This window comes from Tursiops truncatus, chromosome 16, assembly GCF_011762595.2.
Source record: "Tursiops truncatus isolate mTurTru1 chromosome 16, mTurTru1.mat.Y, whole genome shotgun sequence".
In the NCBI taxonomy this organism is placed as follows: domain Eukaryota; kingdom Metazoa; phylum Chordata; class Mammalia; order Artiodactyla; family Delphinidae; genus Tursiops; species Tursiops truncatus.
Genome location: NC_047049.1, coordinates 1,653,363 through 1,675,599, shown reverse-complemented (window position 1 = coordinate 1,675,599; position 22,237 = coordinate 1,653,363). Strand labels below are relative to the sequence as shown.

The 22,237-nt window shown below is 37.9% G+C and overlaps 1 long non-coding RNA gene across 1 annotated transcript in view; it reads right to left on the bottom strand.

Moving 5' to 3' along the window:
• The window catches only part of LOC141276771 (uncharacterized), a 125,954-nt gene extending 105,087 nt beyond the window's left edge, over nt 1-20,867 (bottom strand). Inside the window, exon 1 of the long non-coding RNA XR_012326776.1 lies at nt 20,691-20,867. This is a non-coding gene — a long non-coding RNA (uncharacterized lncRNA). The remainder of the gene's footprint in view (nt 1-20,690) is intronic.
• Nucleotides 20,868-22,237: the final 1,370 nt, after the last annotated feature.

Below are 22,237 nucleotides of genomic sequence, written 5' to 3'. Positions count from 1 at the left end.
CTGTTTTTCCATGATAGGAAGGTAGAGTGTCTCCCCCAACTTTCTAAGTAAAATTGAGGACCTGAAAGGTGTATCTGTTTATCCTTTTCCTCCAGAAATCGCGAGGCATCGGGTCACCCCCCCCACCCCCAGTCTGAGGGCTGAGGCAGAGGGACAGCGGGAGCATCATGGTTTGACTTCCTAGTGAGTGGGGCTGATCCCCGACTAGGAGTGAGTAGTCTATTTACACTTTACAGTCCACACCCACACCGGCACCAGCACCTGGACGTACGATCTCAGGTGAAGTCAGACCTGACCATTCAGGAGGGGTGCTCTGTGGGGACACCATTGCGTTGCCACCTGCACTGGACCCCAAGGCCCCACAGGGTAGTTCTAAGGAGGAAACGAGAGACCTCTGCCCAGCGTTCTTCCAGACGTCTAACGCTGCGGCTGTAAGATGAGAACTCCTCCTTACCCAGATATGAGGAGTGGCTAAAAGAAATCAAGCTTTGCCTCAGCGGGGCTGTTTCTTTGTGGAAACAGCAACTCCAAGATGGACACAACTCCATTACAGTGCTGTCAGGGTCACACGGCTGACGAGAGGCTCAAACAGCACCGAATATTCTCATTTTCAATGGCATGAAGAAGAAAGAAGTATTTTCATGTATTTTATGGCATTCTGTATTATACTGTATAAGTAAATTCTGTATAACCTAAGTAACGCATGCTCATTAAAAATGAAAAATAAAAGATATTACATCCAGCATCCAGAAATAACCACTAGGAACACTTTCGGATGTTTCCTTCCGTCTTTCATCAGCATGTGTGTGAACTGTGTGTGTACGATGCTCTCAAAACTGGTACCATCCTGTTCATTCGTGTTGTAACCTGCTTTTAAAAATTTACTAAAACAAAAGCATTCTTTCATCTAAATAATCTTCCGAACGTGATGCTACTAATGGTTGAAGACTGTTCATTTTTACTGCTATGTTGTAACTCACTTAACCAGTTATTTAGTCGTGGACATTTGAGATTTTATTTTTCCTTTTGGTATAAATTACGAGGTGCTGAATCACTGTGCATACATATTTGTTCTTCCTTTAACTTGCCATAGAAGGAGAACCACTGAGTGAAATTATATTAATTTTCTCAGAGGATCTGAAAGCCAACTTCCATGACCCAGTACACACTACATTTAATACCATGTACGAATGGGCGTACATTCTGCTGCCCCATTGCGAACACCAAGGAGCACCAAGGCTTTTTGAAAGTCTGTGCTAATTTAATAGGGGAGTATTATATTCGGTGGTTTAAATTTGCATTACCTGAATTACTTGTGAGTAAACCATATATTGCGTAATGACCATTATAATCATTCTGTGAGTCATCTGTTTATGTCTGTCTTTTACTATGGTATTAGAATATTGTCCTATATAACAATTCTCTTAAAACTCATTGCATTAATCTATATGTGGATTAGTATATCAGTATCACATTTTTAAAAAATGAGGTAACTTTAGAATAATAAGTTGGGGACTTCCCTGGTGGTGCAGTGGTTAAGAATCCACCTGCCAATGCAGGGGACATGGGTTCAAGCCTTGGTCCAGGAAGATCCCACATGCCTCAGAGCAACTAACACTACTGAGCCCTCATGCCACAACTACTGAAGCCCGTGCATCTCGAGCACGTGCTCTGCAACAAAGAGAAGCCACCACAATGAGAAGCCTGCACACCACAATGAAGAGCAGTCCCTGCTCGCCGCAACCAGAGAAAGCCCGCGCGCAGCAACGAAGACCCAACGCAGCAAAAATAAATAAATAAATAAAATAGAATAAGTTAAGTCCTTCATAGATTTTTTAAAGTATGTATTTGTTCATCTCATGCGAATTTCCATGATCAACAATTTTAAATGATCTTCTCATGTTCTAAAAAGTAATATAATTAGCATTATATTATATCCATAAATTAATTTGAGAAGAATTGATATGATCACAATGTTCCATTTTCCTATCCAAGCTCACAGTGAGTCTCTCCAAAGTCAGCAAATTCTTTGTTTTCTTTTTTAGGTTTCATTCATAGTGAAGGCTCTGATCTGTACACCTGTGTTGACAGTGTGCCCAGGAACTTTATGCATCGCCCATGCTGTGTGAACAGAGGCTCATCCCTGCTGCTATATTTAAATAACTATTAATAGGTAGGGACTGTGTTGTCTTTTGTATGTTTATATTTTATCAATCCATTTTGATGAACCGGCTGTTTAATTCTGAGAGTTTTTAAGTTGAATTTTGTGAGTTTTCAAAATACAAAAAAGTATATAAACCCCAAGTGGTGTTTCTCTTTCATTTCTTACTGCACTGGCTGGAACTTCCAGAAAACAGCCAAAGTAAAGAAAAAATAGTGACTGATTCTCATGCGAACGGCAGTGATGCCTGCCACATGACGTGGCAGTTTTTAGAGAAATATTATGTATCATGTTAAGGAATTACAGTTCAGTTTTTACTTTCCTGATTTTTTAATGGCTGTTTACTTTTATCACACGATACATCTTCCTGTAGTCTAATGAAATGAACACATGGCCACGAGGTTGTTGTCAATGCTTTTCTTATTGTGACACAATTTCTACAATCATGAAATGCACTCCACTTAAACTTGGCAGATGTTAATGTCACTATACCGTTAAACTTTCAATAATACTTTTAGGATTTGTACAGCTAACTTTACAGCTGAGATCTGCCCAAAAATATGTTTGCTGCTTCTTTTATTTTTGAAAAACATGGGTAAAATGGGTAACCAACCTCATAATCTATGTTAATGCCTCACCGTTTTCTATGTTCTGAAAAAAAACTGTATCAGGAGAAGATTCTCCTTGGAGTTTGAGAGATTTTACCCATACAATCCACGGAGTGTCAGGGTGTAGAGGGGACTCAGGCTAAGAGAAAATGTGAGGATAAGGTCCCCACGCACCTGCCCAGGTAGAAGAGGGAGGAGACCTGTGGGCGTGTAGATGGGCTGCTCCATCGTGATTCAAGTTGCAAAGCTGCCAGAAATCAGTTATTCTAATTGTTAAGAAGCTGCCGATATCAAGCAGAGATGTCTCCATTGAATGCGTTTCTTTTTTTCTGATCACGGGAGGGGAGATTTTCATCAATTTAATTCATTTCCGTTTTTGAAACTATAAATGTTTGCCTTTACTTTTTATCATTTGCTTCCTCAGATTTTCCTTGGTTTTCGCTAAGGAAACTTTTCTAATGCCTTGATTTAAGCTGATTTATTCTGTGCCTGTGCTCTCATAGTTCACATATCACTTCTGGCTCCACATTTGCCCTGTAGTACTGTTGGCTACATATTATGACTTCTAATATGGGCACATCATGTTTGGTTACCTTATAGAAGGTTTATTTTGTAATATTGATTTCTGTCTCGTTCATTTATTTTGGGGGCAGCCTTTTAACTTCAAGACTGCTGGGCATCTCTTTTTGGCTTATTTTAAGGTTGCAGTTTTGTTGCACTGTGGCAGGTATATGAAATCTATGAAATCACTCTTTGCGATTTCTTGAAGTGTCCTTCATGCTATTACTTTTTACTCTTTTTTCTTTAATTTTTATTATGAAAGTTTTCAACAGTAATATAATAGAGAATTATATAATGAATCCCACGTCCCATCACCCACCCTCCACGATTATCAGCTCATGACTGGGCTTGTTTCATCTTCACACCTGCACTCCTAGCACCCACACCTGGATTACTGATAAAACATAACAGATTTTACTTCAGCTGTACATGTTTCTGCCGGCATCTCTAAAATATACAGGTTCTTTTTAAAAGCATGAGCATAGAACTCTAACAACACTTACAAATTAACAAAATTAATAATTTCTTGGGCTTCCCTGGTGGTGCAGTGGTTAAGAATCCACCTGCCAATGCAGGGGACATGGGTTCAAGCCCTGGTCTGGGAAGATCCCACATGCCGCGGAGCAACGAAGCCCATGTGCCACAACTACTGAGCCTGCGCTCTAGAGCCCGCGAGCCACAACTACTGAAGTCCGTGTGCCCTAGAGCCCATGATCCTCAACAAGAGAAGCCACTGCAATGAGAAGCCCACACACCGCAACAAAGAGTAGCCCCCACTCGCTGCAACTAGAGAAAGCCCGAGTGCAGCAACGAAGACCCAAGGCAGCCAAAAATAAAGATAAATAAATAAAATACGTAAATTTTAAACAATCATTTCTTTAAACTGTTAAACACTTAGTCAACTGCTCCAGTTTCTCCTGTTGTCTCACAATTTTCTGTATGCCTTGTTCAAACAAGGGGCAATAAACGCCACACACTTTACTGGGTATGTCTCTTTAAGTCTCTCTTTTTCTAAAAGTTGGGTGCATTCAGGTGTAATTTATCTACAGTGGAATTCATTCTCTTAGTGTACAGTTCTCTGAATTTCTGCAAAGGCAGTCATGTAACCACCACCACAATCAGATAACTGTCCACAACCCCAAAACCTGCCCTCTGCCCCTCTGTGGTCAGTACCCTCCTCCCACCAATCCCTGGAAACCACTGATCTGTGTTTGGTCTTATAGTTTTCCTTTTCCTATAACGTCATGAAAAGGGAATCATCGGGCTTCCCTGGTGGCGCAGTGGTTGAGAGTCCGCCTGCCGATGCAGGGGACACGGTTCGTGCCCCGGTCCGGGAAGATCCCACATGCCGCGGAGTGGCTGGGCCCGTGAGCCATGGCCGCTGAGCCTGCGCGTCCGGAGCCTGTGCTCCGCAACGGGAGAGGCCGCAACAGTGAGAGTCCCGCGTATCGCAAAAAAAAAAAAAAAAAAAGGAATCATCTATGATACAAACGTTTGACTCTGGGTTCTTCCGCTCAGCACGATCTATTAGGATTCAATCATGTCACCGCGTGTGTTAGAAGTCCATTCGTGGTGGTTTCTGTTGTGGTCCGTAGTTTGGATGTGCCTGAGTGTGTCAATCTATGCAATAGTTAATGGCTATTTGGACTGTTCCCAGGTTTTGTTACTCATAAAGCCATTATAAACATCTGTGTACAGGCTTTCGTGTGGAAACATCTCTTTATTACTCTTGGGTAAATACCTAGGAGTGAGATTTCTGGGTATAGAATAGATAGCCCTTCCAGTACGTGTGTAGGGACTCTTCATTCCGGATTTTATTTGTGTTTCCCTAATGATAGATAACATTGAGCATATTTTCATGTGCCCATTTGACATTATATATCTCTGTTGGTGATGTGTCTGATCACATATTTTGCTGGGTTACTTGTTTTCTTATTATTGTTTTATGAGAGTTCCTTGTATATTATGGATATCAATTCTCTATTAGATCTATGCTTTGCAAATATTTTCTCCCAGTATGTGGCTTTTCTTTTCATTTTATTAAAAGTCATTTCAAAGAGCAACAGTATATAATTTTGATGAAATCCAATTATCAATGCATTTTATTCTATGGTTCATCTTTTGATGTCATATCTAAAAACATTTTGCCTAAATCAAGGTCAGAAAATTTTCTTTTATGTTTCCTTTGAGAAGTTCTAGGACTTTGGTTTTAAAATCAGATTTATAAGCTATTTTGAGGTAATTTTTATATACGATACAAGGTATTTATCAAGGTTTGTTTATTTTAAAGATGAATGTTCAACTGTTCCAAAACCATTTATTGTAAAGGCAAGTTTTTCTCTACTGAATGCTTTGTAAAAAAATCAGTTGACCATGTATGCGTGTGTCTGTTTCTGAAGGGTCTATGATTGTGTCCTACTGATCTCTGTTCCCCCGACTTTGCCAGTTCCACGAAGCCTTCATCCTTGTAGCTTTATCATGCGCACTCACATCTGTTCCATAGGAGACCTCCACATTTGCTGTTCATTTTCAACACTGTCGTGGCCATTCTACTTCCTTTGGCTTCCCATATCAGTGATAGAATTAGCTTGTTAATTTCTGTGAAACTGGGATTTTGTTTGGGATTACACAGAATTGATAGATTAATCTGGAGAGCACTGACGTCTTAACAGTATTGAGTCTTCCAGCCCATTAATACAAAATATCACTCCATATATTAGTCTTTGATTTCTCCACTCCATGTTTTGTAGTTTTCAGGATTCATATTTTGTTAGATTAATCCACAAATATTTTCTGGGTTTAGTGCTTTAGTGAGACTGCTATTTATTTTAATGTCTAGTTGTTTATTACTGGTCATACAGGGATACTATTGAATTTTCACACTGACCTTGCATCCTGCAGCCTTGCTAAATTCACTTATTGGTACTAGCAGCTCCTGGTAGACTCTCTGAGACGGTCGATATGGCAACAATTTTGTCTGCACGTAGAGACAGCTTTATTTCTTCCTTTCCAATCTGTATGCTTTCCATGCTTTTTTTTTTCCTTTTCTTTTTGCCTTATTGCATTGGTTAGGTCTTCAAGTATAATTTTGCAAAGAAGTGGTGGAAGCACAAGCCCTTGCCTGGTTCTCTATCTTAGAGAGAAAACATCAGGTGTTCACTCTTACATACAACGTTAGATATGGTTCTTTCATAGATGTCCTTTGTCAGTGTAATATTGAAGTATGGCCCCTGAATATCCAGTTTGCTGAAGTCTGGGGGTTGTTATCACAAAAGAATGTTGTATTATTGTCAAATTCTTTTTCCGCATCTATTGACATGATCATGTGATTTTTATCTTTCATTCTATTAATATGCTATATCGCATTTATGGATTTGGATATGCTGAACCAACCTTGCATCATAGGGATAAATCCCCCTTGATCATGGTGTATGATCCCTTTAATGTGCTGTTGAATTTGGTTTGCTAATAGTTTTTGAAAATTTATTTTTTAATGTAGGCATTTTAGTGCTATAAGTTTCCATCTGAACACTGTTGGAGCTATGCTCTGTGATAATATTTTTAATATTGATTTTCATTTTTATTCAATTCAAAATATTTTGCAATTCTCTTTGCCACTTCCTTTTTGGCCCATGGGTCATTCGGGAGTATTTTTTTAAATTTCCAGATATTTGGCAATTTTTCTGGGTATTTTTCTGTTATTGATTTCTAATTTAGTTATACTGTGGCCAGAGAACAAATTGTGTATATTTTCATTTAAAATTTGTTGACTTTTGTGGCTTAGAATAAGGTCTGTATTGCTGAATGTTCCATATATACAAAAAAAATGTATTATATTATTGTTAGGTATTCTATAAATGTCAATTTAATGAAGTTACTGGATAGTATTGTGTAAACTCTGTAAATCCTTATTGGTATTCTTCCTTCTTGCTCTATTAATTTCTGGGAGATGAGTGTTGAAATTTCCGAACATAGTTATGGACTTGTCCGTTTCTTTTTTAAGTCTGATTAGCTTTTGTTCGCGTATGTTGAAGTTCTTTTGCTAGACGCACACACATTTACAACTGTTATGCCTTCTTGGTATGTATTTAGTTATGAATTTTAGTTATGGAGTGTCCCTTCCTATTCCTGCAATACTTCTGGTTCTGAATTCTAATTTACCTAATATTAATACAGTACTCCAGTTTTCTTCTGATTTGCATGCTGTATCTTTTCCACGTTTTTACTTTCATCTGCTCTAGGTTTTTATATTAAAAATGAGTTTCTTGTGGACATAATATATATAAAGATGAAAATCTTTCCTTTTAATTATAAAGTTTATACCTTTGTATTTCTTTATTTCTTTACTTTGGCTTAGTTCTATTTTTATTGAAGTATAGTTAATTTACAATGTTGTAGTAGTTTCAAGCGTACAGCAAAGTGATTCAGTTATACAGATATGTATATATTCTCTTTCAGGTTCTTTTCCATTATAGGTTATTACAAGATATTGAGTATAGTTCTCTGGGCTATACAGTAGATCCTTGTTGTTTATTTTATATACAGTAGTGTGTATATGTTAATCCCAAACTCCTAATTTACCTCTCCCCCATCCCCACTATCCCCTTTGGTAACCATACGTTTGTTTTCTAAGTCTGTGTGTCTATTTCTGTTTTCTAAATAAGTTCATTTGTATCTTTTTTTAGATTCCAAATATTAGTGAAATCATATATTATTTGTCTTTCTCCATCTGACTTACTTAATACGATCATCTCTAGGCCCATCCACATTGCTGTAAATGTCATTATTTCTTTCTTTTTTATGACTAACATTCCATTGTATATATGTACCACATCTTCTTTATCCATTCTTCTGTCCATAGACTTTCAGGTTGCTTCCATGTCTTAGCTATTGTAAATAGTGCTGCTATGAACATTGGGGTGCATGTATCTTTTTGAATTAGAGTTTTTTCCAGACATATGCCCAAGTGTGGGATTGCAAGGTCATAGAGCAACTCTATTTGCAGTTTTTTAAGGACCCTCCACACTGTTCTCCATAGTGGCTGTACCAATTTACATCTCCACCACCAGCGTAGGAGGGTTCCTTTTGCTCCACACCCTCTCCAGAATTTATTATTTGTAGACATTTTAATGATGGCCATTCTGACTGGTGTGAGCTCATACCTCATTGTAGTTTTGATATACATTTCTCTAATCATTAGTGATATTGAGCATCTTTTCATATGCCTGTTGGCCATCTGTATGTCTTCTTTGGAGAAATGTCTATTTAGATCTTTTGCCCATTTTTTTATTGGGTTGTTTGTTTTTTGATATTAAGCTGTATGAGCTGTTTTTATATTTTGAAAATTAATCTGTTGGTAGCATCGTTAGCAAATATTTTCTCCTAGTCTGTAAGTTGTCTTTTGTTTTGTTTATGGTTTCCTTTGCTATGCAAAAGCTTTTAAGCTTAATTAGGTCCCATTTGTTTAATTTTGTTTTTATTTCCATTACTCTAGGAGATGGATCCAAAAATATATTTCTGCAAATTATGTTAAAGAGTGTTCTGCCTATGTTTTCCTCTAGGAGTTTTATAGTATCCAGTCTTACATTTACGTCTTTAATCCATTTTGAATTTATTTTTGAAAATGGTGTTAGAGAATGTTCTAATTTCATTCTTTTACATGTAGCTGCCTGGTTTTCCCAGCACCACTTATTGAAGAAACTGTCTTTTCTCCATTGTATATTCTTGCATCCTTTGTCATAGATTAATTGACCATAAATGTGTGGGTTTATTTCTGGGCTCTCTACCCTGTTCCATTGATCTATGTGTTTGTTTTTGTGCCAGTACCATACTGCTTTGATTACTGTAGCTTTTTATCAATAGTATAATTTAAAGTAAGGGAGTGTGATTCCTCTAGCTCCATTCTTCTTTCTCAAGATTGTTTTGGCTATTCAGGGTCTTTGTGTTTCCATACAAATTTAAAATTTTTTTGTTCTAGTTCTGTGAAAAATGCCACTGGTAATTTGATAGGGATTGTACTGAATCTGTAGATTTCCTTGGGAAGTATGGTCATTTTAACAATACTGATTCTTCTAATCCAAGAACATGGTATAGCTTTCCATCTGTTTGTGTCATCTTCAATTTCTTTCATCAGCATCTTACAGTTTTTGGAGTACAGGTCTTTTTCCTCCTTAGGTACGTTTATTTCTAAGTATTTTATTCTTTTTGATGCAAAGGTGAATGGGATTGTTTCCTTAATTTCTCTTTCTGATATTTTATTGTTAGTATATAGAAATACAACAGATTTCTGTATATGAATTTTGTGTCCAACAACTTTACCAAATTTGTTGATGAGCTCTAGTAGTTTTCTGGTAGCATCTTTAGGATTTTCTACATGTCTGCAAACAATGACAGTGTTACTTCTTCTTTTTCCAATTTGAATTCCTTTTATTTCTTTTTCTTCTCTGATTGCTGTGGCTAGGACTTCCAAAACTATGCTGAATAAAAATGGCAAGAGTGGGCATCCTTGTCTTGTTCCTGATCTTATAGGAAATGATTTCAGCTTTTCACAATTGAGTATAATGTTACCTGTGGGTTTGTAATATATAGCCTTTATTATGTTGACGTATGTTGCCTCTATGCCGACTTTCTGAAGAATTTTTATCATAAATGGATGTTGAATTTTATCAAAAGCTTTTTCTGCATCTACTGAGACGATCGTATGGTTTTTATTCTTTAATTTGTTAATGTGGTGTATCACATTGATTGATTTGCAGATATTGAAAAATCCTTGCATCCCTGGGATAAATCCCACTTGATCATGGTGTATGATCCTTTAACACATTATTGACCAAGGGATTTTTGCAGAAACTAATGCCTGTGGCAATAATACGTCTACAGTGAGTAATGTTAATGTATTGTTTGAGTTAGTGGGCTAGTATTTTGTTGAGGATTTTTGCATCTATGTTCATCAGTGATATTGGCCTGTAATATTCTTTTTTTGTGATATCTTTGTCTGGTTTTGGTGTCAGGATGATGGTGGCCTCATAGAATGAGTTCAGAAATATTCCTTCCTTTGCAATTTTTTTTGAATAGTTTCAGAAGGACAGGTGTTAACTGTTCTCTAAATGTTTAGTAGAATTCACCTGTGAAGTTAACTGGTCCTGGACTTCTGTTTTTTGGGAGTTTTTAAATTACTGATTCGATTTTGGTACTGGTAATTGATCTGTTCACATTTTCTATTCCTTCCTCATTCACTCTTGGGAGATTCTACCTTTCTAAGAATTTGTCCATTTCTCCCAGGTTGTCCATTGTATTGGTGTATAGTTGCTCATAGTAGTCTCTTATGATCCTTTGTATTTCTGCAGTGTCAGTTGTAACTTCTCCTTTTTCATTTCTCAGTTTATTGATTTGGGCCCTCTCCCTTTTTTTCTTGATGAGTCTGGCTAAAGGTTTATCAATTTTGTTTATCTTTTCAAAGAACAAGCTTTTAGTTTCACTGATATTTTCTATTGCTTTTTAAGTCTCTGTTTCATTTATTTCTGCTCTGATTTATGATTTATTTATTTAAGGTTTATCATAAATCTTTACGATTTATTTTCTTTTATTAGTTTCGGGTTTTGTTTGTTCTTCTTTCTCTAGTTGCTTTAGGCATAAGGTTAGGTTGTTTATTTGATATTTTTCTTATTTCCTGACATAAGCTTGTACTGTTATAAGCTTCCCTTCTAGAATTGCTTTTGCTGCATCCCATAGGTTTTGGTTCATCATGTTTTCATTTTCATTTGTTTCTAGGTGTTTTTTGATTTCCTCTCTCTTTTTTTCAGTAGCATATTGTTTAGCCTCCACGTGTTTGCATTTTTTTGCAGTTTTTTTCTCTTGTAGTTGATTTCTAGCCTCATACCATTGTGGTCAGAAAAGACGCTTGATATGATTTCAGTTTTCTTAAATTTACCAAGCCTTGATTTGTGACCCAGCATGTGATCTATCCTGGAGAATGTTCCATGTGAACTTGAAAAGGTTTATTCTGCTGCTTTCAGATGGAATGCTTTATAAATATAAACTAAGTATATCTGGTCTAATGTGTCATTTTAAGGCCTGTGTTTCCTTATTGACTTTCTGTCTGGATGATCTGTCCATTGATGAAAGTGGGGTGTTAAAGTCCCCCCCATTATTGTGTTACTGTTGATTTCTCCTTTTATGTCTGTTAACATTTACCTTATATATTTAGGTGTTCCTATGTTGGGTGCATGTATATTTAAAATTGTTATATCTTCTTCTTGGATTGGTCCCTTGATCATTATGTAGTGTCCTTCTTTGTCTCCTGCTACAGTTTTTATTTTACAGTCAATTTTGTCTGAAAAAGTATTGCTGCTCCAGCTTTCTTGTGATTTTCATTTGTGTGGAGAGCCTTCTTCCATCCTCTCACTTTCGGTCTGTATGTGACTTTATACCTTTTTATTTAAATATACCACATTGTAGTTATTATTTTTTTAATTATTTACTTCTTCTGTGCTTTGATCTTTTGTTCTCTTTTTCTGACTGAATTTGGGTTGAGTATTTGTTATGATTCCAATTTTATTGTTTATTGTTATTCTGTTGTTTTATTAGTTATAACTCTTTTTAATTCTTAAGTGGTTGCTATATGCTTTATAATATGTATTTTAATTAATTAGAGTTCACCTTCAAATAACATCATACCACTTAATGTATGATGGGAGCTTTGCAGTTATATCCTTCCAATTCCTTACTCCCATCTTTTGTGATTGTTGACATCGTTTTGATTTCACACATGCTATATGCACATACTACATCACTCACCATTACTTATCCTTATACAGTTAATTATCTTTCGGAGCAATTAAAAACAAGGTAAAATATATATTTTACCTTAATGTACTCTTTATTTCTTTGTACAGATGCAAGTTTCTCTCTGCTATCATATTAGTTCTGCTTGATAAGCTTCTTCATAATTTCTTGAACTGCAGGTCTACCGACAATTAATTCTTTTCAGTTTTAGTTTCGGAAAAATCTTCATTTCACCTTAGTTTTTGATAATTGTTTTTGCTTTGTATAAAGTTCTTGACTGAGAGATTTTTAGTTCAGTCTTTTAAAGATGTCACTTTGTTGCTTTGGGGTTTGTATAGATTCTTATAATACAACTCCTGCAATTTTAAATTTTTGTTACTATCTGTGTAACGTGTCTTTTTTTCCTTGTTTGTCTTCAAGATTTTCTCTTAACCTTGGAAACAGAAGTTTGAATATGTTTTGCCTCATTTTCAGTCTTGGGGTTTTCTAAGTCTCTTAGATCCATGTTTTGATAACTTTTATTAATTGTTTATTACCTTTGGTCACTGTGACTTCAAATGTTTTTTCCCCCCTCATTTTCTCTCCTCCTGAAACTTCAATTATATGTATGTTAAACCATTTGATATTATCTCATAGCTCTGGGAAAGTATGCTCCATTTTTTCACTGTTTTCTCTTTGTGTTACAATTTTAGTAGTTTCTGTTGACCTATCTTTAAGTGCATTCATACTTTCCTTGGCTGTATCACATCTACTCATGAGTCCACCAAAGTAATTCTTCATTTCTGATACCATGTTTTATTTTTTCTAGTATTTCAGTTTGGCTTTCTTATCTTTTCCATATCTCTGATAAAATTCTCTATCTTTTCATGCATGTGGCCCGCCTTTTCCATTAGACTCATTAATATATTAATCATCGTTATTTCAAAGTCCCTGTCTGAGAGTTCCAAAATATGTCATCTTAGGATCTGGTTTTGTTGCTTACTTTATCTCTTGACAATGGTTTATCATTTTTTGCTTTGTTTGTGTGTCTTGCAACTTTTTTATTCAATGCCAGACATCATGATTAGAACGATAGAGAATGAGGTACTTAGGATTTACTCCTGGAAATGGGCACACCCCTTCTTCTGTCAAGCTGAATGAGATGTGTCAATGTATTCAGGTGTTGACCTGGATTTGAATTTTGTTGCCACAGTTTCCTACCATGCCCCAGAGGCTTCAAAATCCTTTAACGATGCCTTTTTCTTAGAGTAAGTTCTAGGGTGTCTGATAGTCTTAATATTTGTGTCCCCCTAACTTTCAGCCATCCCCAAATTCCTGCATCACAGAAGAGGGTCACTCTCCATACCCGGTCCCTGCACCAGTGGTAGGTGGCTGTTGCTTTTACTCATGTTTATAAGGCTGGCTGTGGGGCAGGATGTCTTGTCTCGTGTCAGTCTTAAATACCCTTGTTTTCTGGGCTTCCAGCATGAGAGTTTCCTAGTGTTTCAGCTTCTTTTAACTATATAAGGGATTTTGAAATAATTTGTATCCTCAGATTTCTCAATTATCCTCTTCCCAATTTTACCAACATAATTTGAGGTTACGTATTCAGATTATAATTATTCTTTTCAGCTTCAGTTTGGGGGAAAAAAGTTGCTTAGAAATTTTCAGTCATTCCTGTAACCAAATTAATGAACATTTACATATATTCTATGTTATTGACAAAAATTGTTGACGATTATAGATAGTTTGAAACCTGACTTCCCCATTCTTAGCTCTTGCTTTTGATTAATTTCTCAATTAGTGGAGGAAACTGAAGAGAAAAAAAAATTTATGATATAAGTTTTTCCCAAATTTTTCATAGTCTATAAAAGAATTCTAAAGTGAGAGTATTGTCATAATTTGAAAATTAAGGGAAACATAAAGCTTAAATCTGTTTCTTTAAAAATCTTACTGGTAATTGCTTGAGAAAATAGGATCAGTATGAACATATTCCAAATCACCATATAAAACAAAAATAAACAAAATCAAACAAAACATACATGGCACAGCAAAAGAATAAAAACAGACTAAAATAAAGAAATAGCAAAACACTATAAAAAACAGGATATAGGGCTTTCCTGGTGGCGCAGTGGTTGAGAGTCTGCCTGCCGATGCAGAGGACACAGGTTCGTGCCCTGGTCCAGGAAGATCCCACAGGCCGCAGAGCGGCTAGGCCCGTGAGCCATGGCTGCTGAGCCTGCGCGTCCGGAGCCTGTCCTCCGCAATGGGAGAGGCCACAACAGTGAGAGGCCCATGTACCACAAAAAAAACAAAAACAAAAACAAACAAAAAAAAAACAGGATATAATAATATGACAGAAGAAACATAAAAATAGGAATTCAAATATAGGTACACCAAACTCCATTTTTAAAGGCAAAAGAAGAGACTGTGCCTTTAAATGACTGACCTAAGCTTAAAACAAAAGACAAGGTAAACACTGATAAGCAAGATAAAACAGAAATGTAGAGTGACAGCAACATTAACTTGAGACAAAGCAGAACTTGAGGTGAGAACATTAGACGTGAAGCAAGTCTATCCATCGGTTGTTTGAGGTCTTTTCCTTGCTTATGCGTATGGAGGCCTTTCTTGTTGGGCATATATTACTTTGATCACAAACGTTTTTCCTCCTAATTCTCTAAAGTTTTCCGCATCAGGTGATCACATCTAGTGCTGTACATTGATCTGAAGCTGTGCCCACTTCGGTGTTCCTGGAAGGAGTGGCTCTCCCATTCGTACACTCCACCAGGATACAGTGAGCAAGGTATATGGCATGGCCACATTTAATATGTCTGTCACATTGTATTTGTTTTTCGAGGAGATCACATCAGCATCGATGTGTTGTTTGCTCTCTATCTCACTGTCACCTTCTCATGATTACCATCCCTTTGTTCACTGCCACAGCTACACATGCTTGAGAATCCGTCTATGTTGTCTGCCATCATCCAGTTCAAACCGTCTTGCCACGTGATTTCATGCCTCCGCCAGCTCGCTTTCGATTTTTCTTTTATTGCTTTTCTATAAAGCTCTTCTGTTCATATTAAGGTAAACTGAAAGGTGATTTATGCAAAATGCTTACAAGCTCCTGTACAAAAGCTGTTTCCCATTTTTTTCTTTCTTCTGCATCTTTTGAGTAAACAAATCTTTCATGAAGCAGAACAGTTTCTGTTGTCCCACCTCATCTTCCACTTTTCCTCCCTCTCTCTCTAGTCATCTTTGAATGGCACAGCCAGGATTTTTTTTCCAACAAGATATTGGTAGAATCACGCTCTTTGATCTTCAGCCCAAAGGCAATGTGATATACACAACTTTTAGACAAATCCCCAGTTTCCAGCAAACTATAATGCCATGTGTCCTTACCGGATAGAAGCTGAGTAAATTATTCTCCTGCCTGATACTCTGAATCTAAGCACTTGTATTTCTGAATAGCTTGAAGGACTCTGAAGTTCTCATTTTTAGAAGTGAAGCACAGGGATGCTTTGGAAAGCACGATTTCCACGCTGGCCCTACTCCCACCTCTATTTGTGATAAACCTCATATCCTTAGAAGCAATGCAAGCCCATTTCTCCCTGGGATGAAGAGGGACTTAGCACTGCATGGGAGAAGGGAGATGTTGAGATTGGAGACAAAGTGATGGGGTCTCATCCTAAGTGCAGAGACTCCTGAAGAGGAGGGGGTGCCTTGTCCTCATGTGTCCTCGCCTTTCCTGCATCAGCCTCTGAGGACTGGGAATGAATGAGTCCCAGCTTATTTCTCAGTTCAACCCATTCACACTGTAATTAGGGATGATTCCTTAAAAAGCCACTAAGTTATTCACTGGAGACTTTACTTTCCAGTACAGTTGTAACTTGCATATTTTTGGACGCTTGCATTTACTTTTCGGTGAGAAGACTCGGCCCTTTCTTTGTCTGCTCTGCTTCCTGAGGACAAATTTACACTTTCCTGAAGAAACCATGGCTCCCAAGCTGAAGAATGATGGAACATCCCAGGATACTCTGGACAGCGCCCAGGACTTACTACACAGGTCCCATGGGATGATGGGATTCATCTTGCACGAAGTGGCCCTGAGCTGGGCCACCACTGCCGCATCCCACCACCGCTGCCACACCCCGCCACCGCTGCCGCATCCCGCCACCACTGCCGCGCCCCACCACCACTGCCGCACCCCACCCCCACGGCTGCGCCCCACCCCCCACTGCCCCATCCCACCCCCACCGCCGCGCCCCACCCCCACTGCCCCATCCCACCCCCACGGCCGCACCCCACCCCCACTCTCCTCCTTGGTTTAGGCTGCTTGACTGCTTGTCATCACCTGATGAAACATCTGTCGTGAGTTTGTGACTTTACATGTCCTACTGCTCCATTCCCTCTCCTGCCCTGGTCAGGTTCTGCTGATCTTTGTGGTGTGTTTCAGGTACACCATCCCCTGGAGACCTTCCCTGATGACCCTCCTGAGACCCTCCTTGGACGCCTGCAGAGAGCCCCTAGGAAGGCAGTGCTGGGTAATGATCTAAGAGTGCACTTCCTCAGGAGAACATGTGCTGCGAGGGCGCCTAGCAGAGCCCATGTCTGCACCGCCTGCAGGAGCTCCTCTGATGAATGCAGGTGGGAACACGACTGACCTTCACGCTTCTAAGTGGCCAACAGGCTTGCTTCAGGTCTGAGTATAACAGCAAATCATTACCTCTATCGTTAACATAAGTGAGTCTAGTATATATCAAAAATAAAGTCCTTCAAAACATTTATTAAATTTTAGATGACTTACCCAAATTCGTTCAAGTTGTGCTAATATTCTATGAGACGTTGCTGCAGTGCAGTTACTTCTTAACCAACCATAGATCAGGAGGGGAGCGATATTAACATGAGCCTCAGAGGTCACCCACCTGACATCTCTGCCCATCACACCTTCTAACTCAGTTCAACAGACCACATGCTTACTGAAACAAAACCACTTTCTGGTGTCACATCATTGGAGCTCATGCTACGTAATGCCATTGTCAAGAATGATTATTACACAAATGTACTATCTATCCAAGAAAGGAAAATGTAATGAGCCTGTTTAAAATGAGGCGCGTCTGTCAGAATGGCCATCATCAAAAAATCTACAAACAGTAAATGCTGGAGAGAGTGTGGAGAAAAGGGAACCCTCTTGCACTGTCGGTGGGAATGTAAATTGGTACAGCCACTATAGAGAACAGTACGGAGGTTCCTTAAAAAACTAAAAATAGAACTACCATACGACCCAGCAATCCCACTACTGGGCATATACCCTGAGAAAACCATAATTCAAAAAGACACATGCACCCCAATGTTCATTGCAGCTCTATTTACAATAGCCAGGACATGGAAGCAACCTAAGTGTCCATCGACAGATGAAGGGATAAAGAAGATGTGGCACATATATACAATGGAATATTACTCAGCCATAAAAAGAGATGAAATTGAGTTATTTGTAGTGAGGTGGATGGACCTAGAGTCTGTCATACAGAGTGAAGTAAGTCAGAGAGAGAAAAACAAATACCGTATGCTAACACATATATATGGAATCTAAAAAAAAATTAAAATGGTTCTGATGAACCTAGGGGCAGGACAGGAATAAAGATGCAGACGTAGAGAATGGACTTGAGGACAAGGGAAGGGGGAAGTGTAAGCTGGGACGAAGTGAGAGAGAAGCATTGACATATATACACTACCAAATGTAAAAGAGATAGCTAGTGGGAAGCAGCCGCATAGCACAGGGAGATCAGCTCGGTGCTTTGCGACCACCTAGAGGGGTGGGATAGGGAGGGTGGGAGGGAGGGAGACGCAGGAGGGAAGAGATATGGGAACATGTGTATATGTATAACTGATTCACTTTGTTATACAACAGCAATTAACATGACATTGTAAAGCACTTATACTCCAATAAAGATGTTAAAAAAATCTAAAAAAAATATTAAATTAAATTAAAAAATAAAATGAGGTGAGTCTGACTCACTCTCCTGGTTCTCCTGGAGTTCTAATAGTGCTTCATTGATTAACTGAAAGGGGATCAATAAAATATATCTAAGATTCTAAGGTCATTTGCTTCTGAATATAACAATTTACAAATGGATCCACTTAAAATATCAATCATATAATATATTCATACATTATATATTAATATAGTGTGTATAAATATTTATATTTATAAATGCATAACTTTATATAATGTAAACCAATATAATATTTCAATTTATCAATATATAGCAAGATATGACTTAATAGCAATTATAACAATAACTTTTAACAACATATCTGAAAATTTACATGTAAAATGTTTTAATGAGGCTATATTTTCTCATTAATTACATTAAAATTGAAACAACGTACCTTAACTTTTAACTGACTGGGAGCTACCCTACCTTCCACCTTTACTTGCTCCCCCTTCCAGGTTCTCGGTTAAATAGTTAGTGACATATAAACAACAAACATGTAAACAACACCCTAAATGTGTTCTTTGGACTAACAGTCACTTAACACATGTTTCTAGAATAGTAATTTCTAAGAATCTGAAATGTATCAAAAAATCAAAATTTTCATGAAGCAGTTCAGAAATGCCATCTCAGAACAAATGCCTATACGACTGTTAGTAAAATACCTCTGGGCACAGATACATTATTCTCCAAAAGATAAGTAAAGCATGTTGTATTCTTATGGTTCATGAGTCCAAAAAACAAAAAAAAAAATCCAAGGAAGAATAAAAGCAGAAATTTGATAAATGTTAGATGGGGTGGACAGTTATTCTATGATCGACCATGTTAGTAACAAATATTGTTTTATTTTGTCCTTTAAAAAGGCTTAGTCAAAAAGTCAAAAGGTGGGGCTTCCCGGGTGGCGCAGTGGTTGAGAGTCCGCCTGCCGATGCAGGGGACACGGGCTCGTGCCCCGGTCTGGGAAGATCCCACATGCCGCGGAGCGGCTGGGCCCGTGAGCCATGGCCGCTGAGCCTGCGCGTCCGGAGCCTGTGCTCCGCAACGGGAGAGGCCACAACAGTGAGAGGCCCGCGTACCGCAAAAAAAAAAAAAAAAGTCAAAAGGTAAAATTAACATGAATATGGTTTAAGTATGAAATAGGTGTCACACAATGGCAAGTCAAAATGTCCACATGATATAAACGCTATGATAATTTGCCACAAGCTTCTTCGACAGGATTGGTAGTTAGCGTGTTCACAGTATGAGTTTTCTAAGAGGACAGAGGTACAATGCAAATGTCTACATGCTATTCAAGAGTGAGCGGACAGGAGGAAAGGTCACTCGAAGCTCTTGTTGGAACAGTTAAACTAATTTCACTGTTTTTTAAACTAAATGTGCTGATTATTTTGGTGACAGCATTGCCAGTGCATTAGGAAAGTAAAATATTATCCTTTCATATACCGAAAAAGACGTCCAAAGCCCTGGAATACCATGTATTACATGCTATCTGATCATCCTTTGTCATCGTTCAATTAAAAAGGATATGTGATCATCTTCGTGTAAAATGTTTATAAGTGTATGTATGTATGACGCTTATTCAGATTTTAACAACTCAGTAATAGATGATTACAAGGGCAGAAGGCAAGTTTCAGTCAAGAATCATTAAGGCCTATGAAAAAACACAGAGTTGAGTGTTCTTCCTGACTTATTACTAAACAGGACACATAGCAAATTATAATACGTAAGGTAGAAAGAGAGAGAAGAAAGTAAATACGTCTCCTAAACCAGCACTGAACTATCCACAGATACACGTCCTTATTACTAAATTTTAGCGCTACATATTGGGACAATCTTGGTAGGTAGGAAATTACAAGGAAGATAATATAGTTCTGAAGTCATAAAATATTCCGTAATGGAAGGTGTTGCAAGATAATTTGCGCATGAGCAACATCTGCTTCTCTAATATGATCATATGTTAGGGTGATTTTAAAAATCAATTAAAAATTCATAAGATGATTTTATTCTCTTGTTACTATATAGGTTTATTACACCATCTTTCAACCAGGGGTTATTTCATGGGAGTCTGTTCCAGGACCACTGTTCTTTTAGGTCACTAGACTCCAAAGAGAACAAAACCCATCTTCCCAACAGCACACATTTACAGACCATCGCCAACATCACCCCATATTCGTGAAGGCAAAACGTATAAAAATCTTACATGTGCCCGTGTCCTGCGGACCAGGGAGCTATGCACCTCACCCCACATAAGGAACATTTTTTAAATGAGTTGCCTGATCAATTAGGGCTCCTACTAAGAGCTATCAGCAGAAGATTTGGTCCAATTCTAAAAACAGAGCCCCAAAAACATGATTCTGTACGAATCCCCTCAGCCATCTCTTCGCCTTCAAGCAGATTCCATCCTCCAAAAACACAGCGAATAATCTACCCCAAACTCAATGTCGTTATGAAAAGGAATCACGCCCGTGAAAAAAGAAATTATATTTTACTGAAAGAACTGCTTCATTAAAGTGACATAGTTTTCCTACCCAAAGCTAATTTGCAGCTACAGCAAAAGCAAACAAACAAAAACCAACCACACATGTTTACAGCTATTTGGGCACCAACCTGGGATAGGCTGAGGTGTTAACACCACTGTGGGAAGAGGCCTAGAGGCAGGAGCGGGCCTGGACAGAGACACGGCTACTTGATTTGCCAACAGTTGAGGCTTCTCAGGCCCATGGAACAATCTTGATTCCTCAGGATAGATCCATGTTGAGTCCAGAGCAAAGGAATTATTAAAAAAGATCTGTCCAAAGAAAGAGCAAGCATAACACTTAAGGCCACGCACAGAACAAACGCTGAAGACTGTAGAATACTTGTCTCACGTTGAACATTGGAGATTCTATGCATGGAGATTCTATAAGGCCACTATCTTAAAACCTGAGGATCCACAGGGCTCTGACACCAGTCACCTTCTCGTTAAGTCTCCTGGGCTGGTCTTCAGCTATTGACTTGGTTAGTTCATCCCAGCAGCCAGTTAACAGATACAGAATCACCCCAGTGAGATAAGCAGTGTGTTGTAGAACAAGTCACTGAACTACTTTCTATTGGTTTTCAGGTAAACAAAGTGTAGCCAGTATATTTGAATTCAAAAGGCAAGAAAAACCATCCGAAAGATGAACACTCAAAGCAATAATACCAAGGAAAACTTACTTTTAAAATGTACACTTGAGTTATATAAGGTTGAAGGCTAGATTCTGAACAATAGTTATGGATTTAAAAACTGAAAAATTCAAAAAGTAGTACTTCTGATTCGGAAGTAGGAATTTTATATTATCCTATGGAAACCAAATATTTTAAGCGAAAACAAAATCCCCCACCACCACCATCTACTGGTGCTTTTGAACAGACCAATCTTATTCTGAAAAGACTTCTCTCCAGACCGAGCTGGTTGATCTATTGCAGTTAGAAACTAAAAATACACAGTGATTTCTGTTACAGCAGTACCCGACAACTTAAAAATTAACAGCCCATTTATCCAATCAGGCTAGCTGCATTTTTACCTTACAATTAGGTATCCTTTTGTCTATCCAACTTTTCCCAATGGGAAGTGGAAGAGAAGATGGGCAGACATGTGGGAAAATGGGCACCAATTCCACAGTGGAAGAGGGGGACAGTCCAATCGATGGAGAATGACCACCAAACAGCCACTGAAACCCAAGAAAAGAGAAGGGTGTGCTCATTAGCCTACATCAATCAACTCTCCTTTGTACCAAAAGATGCTGGGATAGCTGCTTTAAAAGGGAATTTTAAAATGCATGCATTTGATTCTGAGAAAAATCTCCTTTTTCCCAGTCCAAAAAACCCCCACAAACATTCAAAATTCTAAAAATTTGTAGAAATTTTCATATCTGAATCATCACAATGCATTTACAACACTGCTTTCTGTAATATTAAGAAAGAACTTCTAAGCACAAAACCATGAGAACATGGTAAGAAATGGATTTCTGCCCTGAGAATATGAAAAACCACAAGGGAAAGGTGAAATGCTGGGTATTCCTTTTATAATTCTTGAATTCTTTTTATAAGCAAGCAGAGAGCTATATTTTATGATATTCTTTTCCATATATCATTTTATATTAATTATATTTATCATTTTTAAAACAGGCACA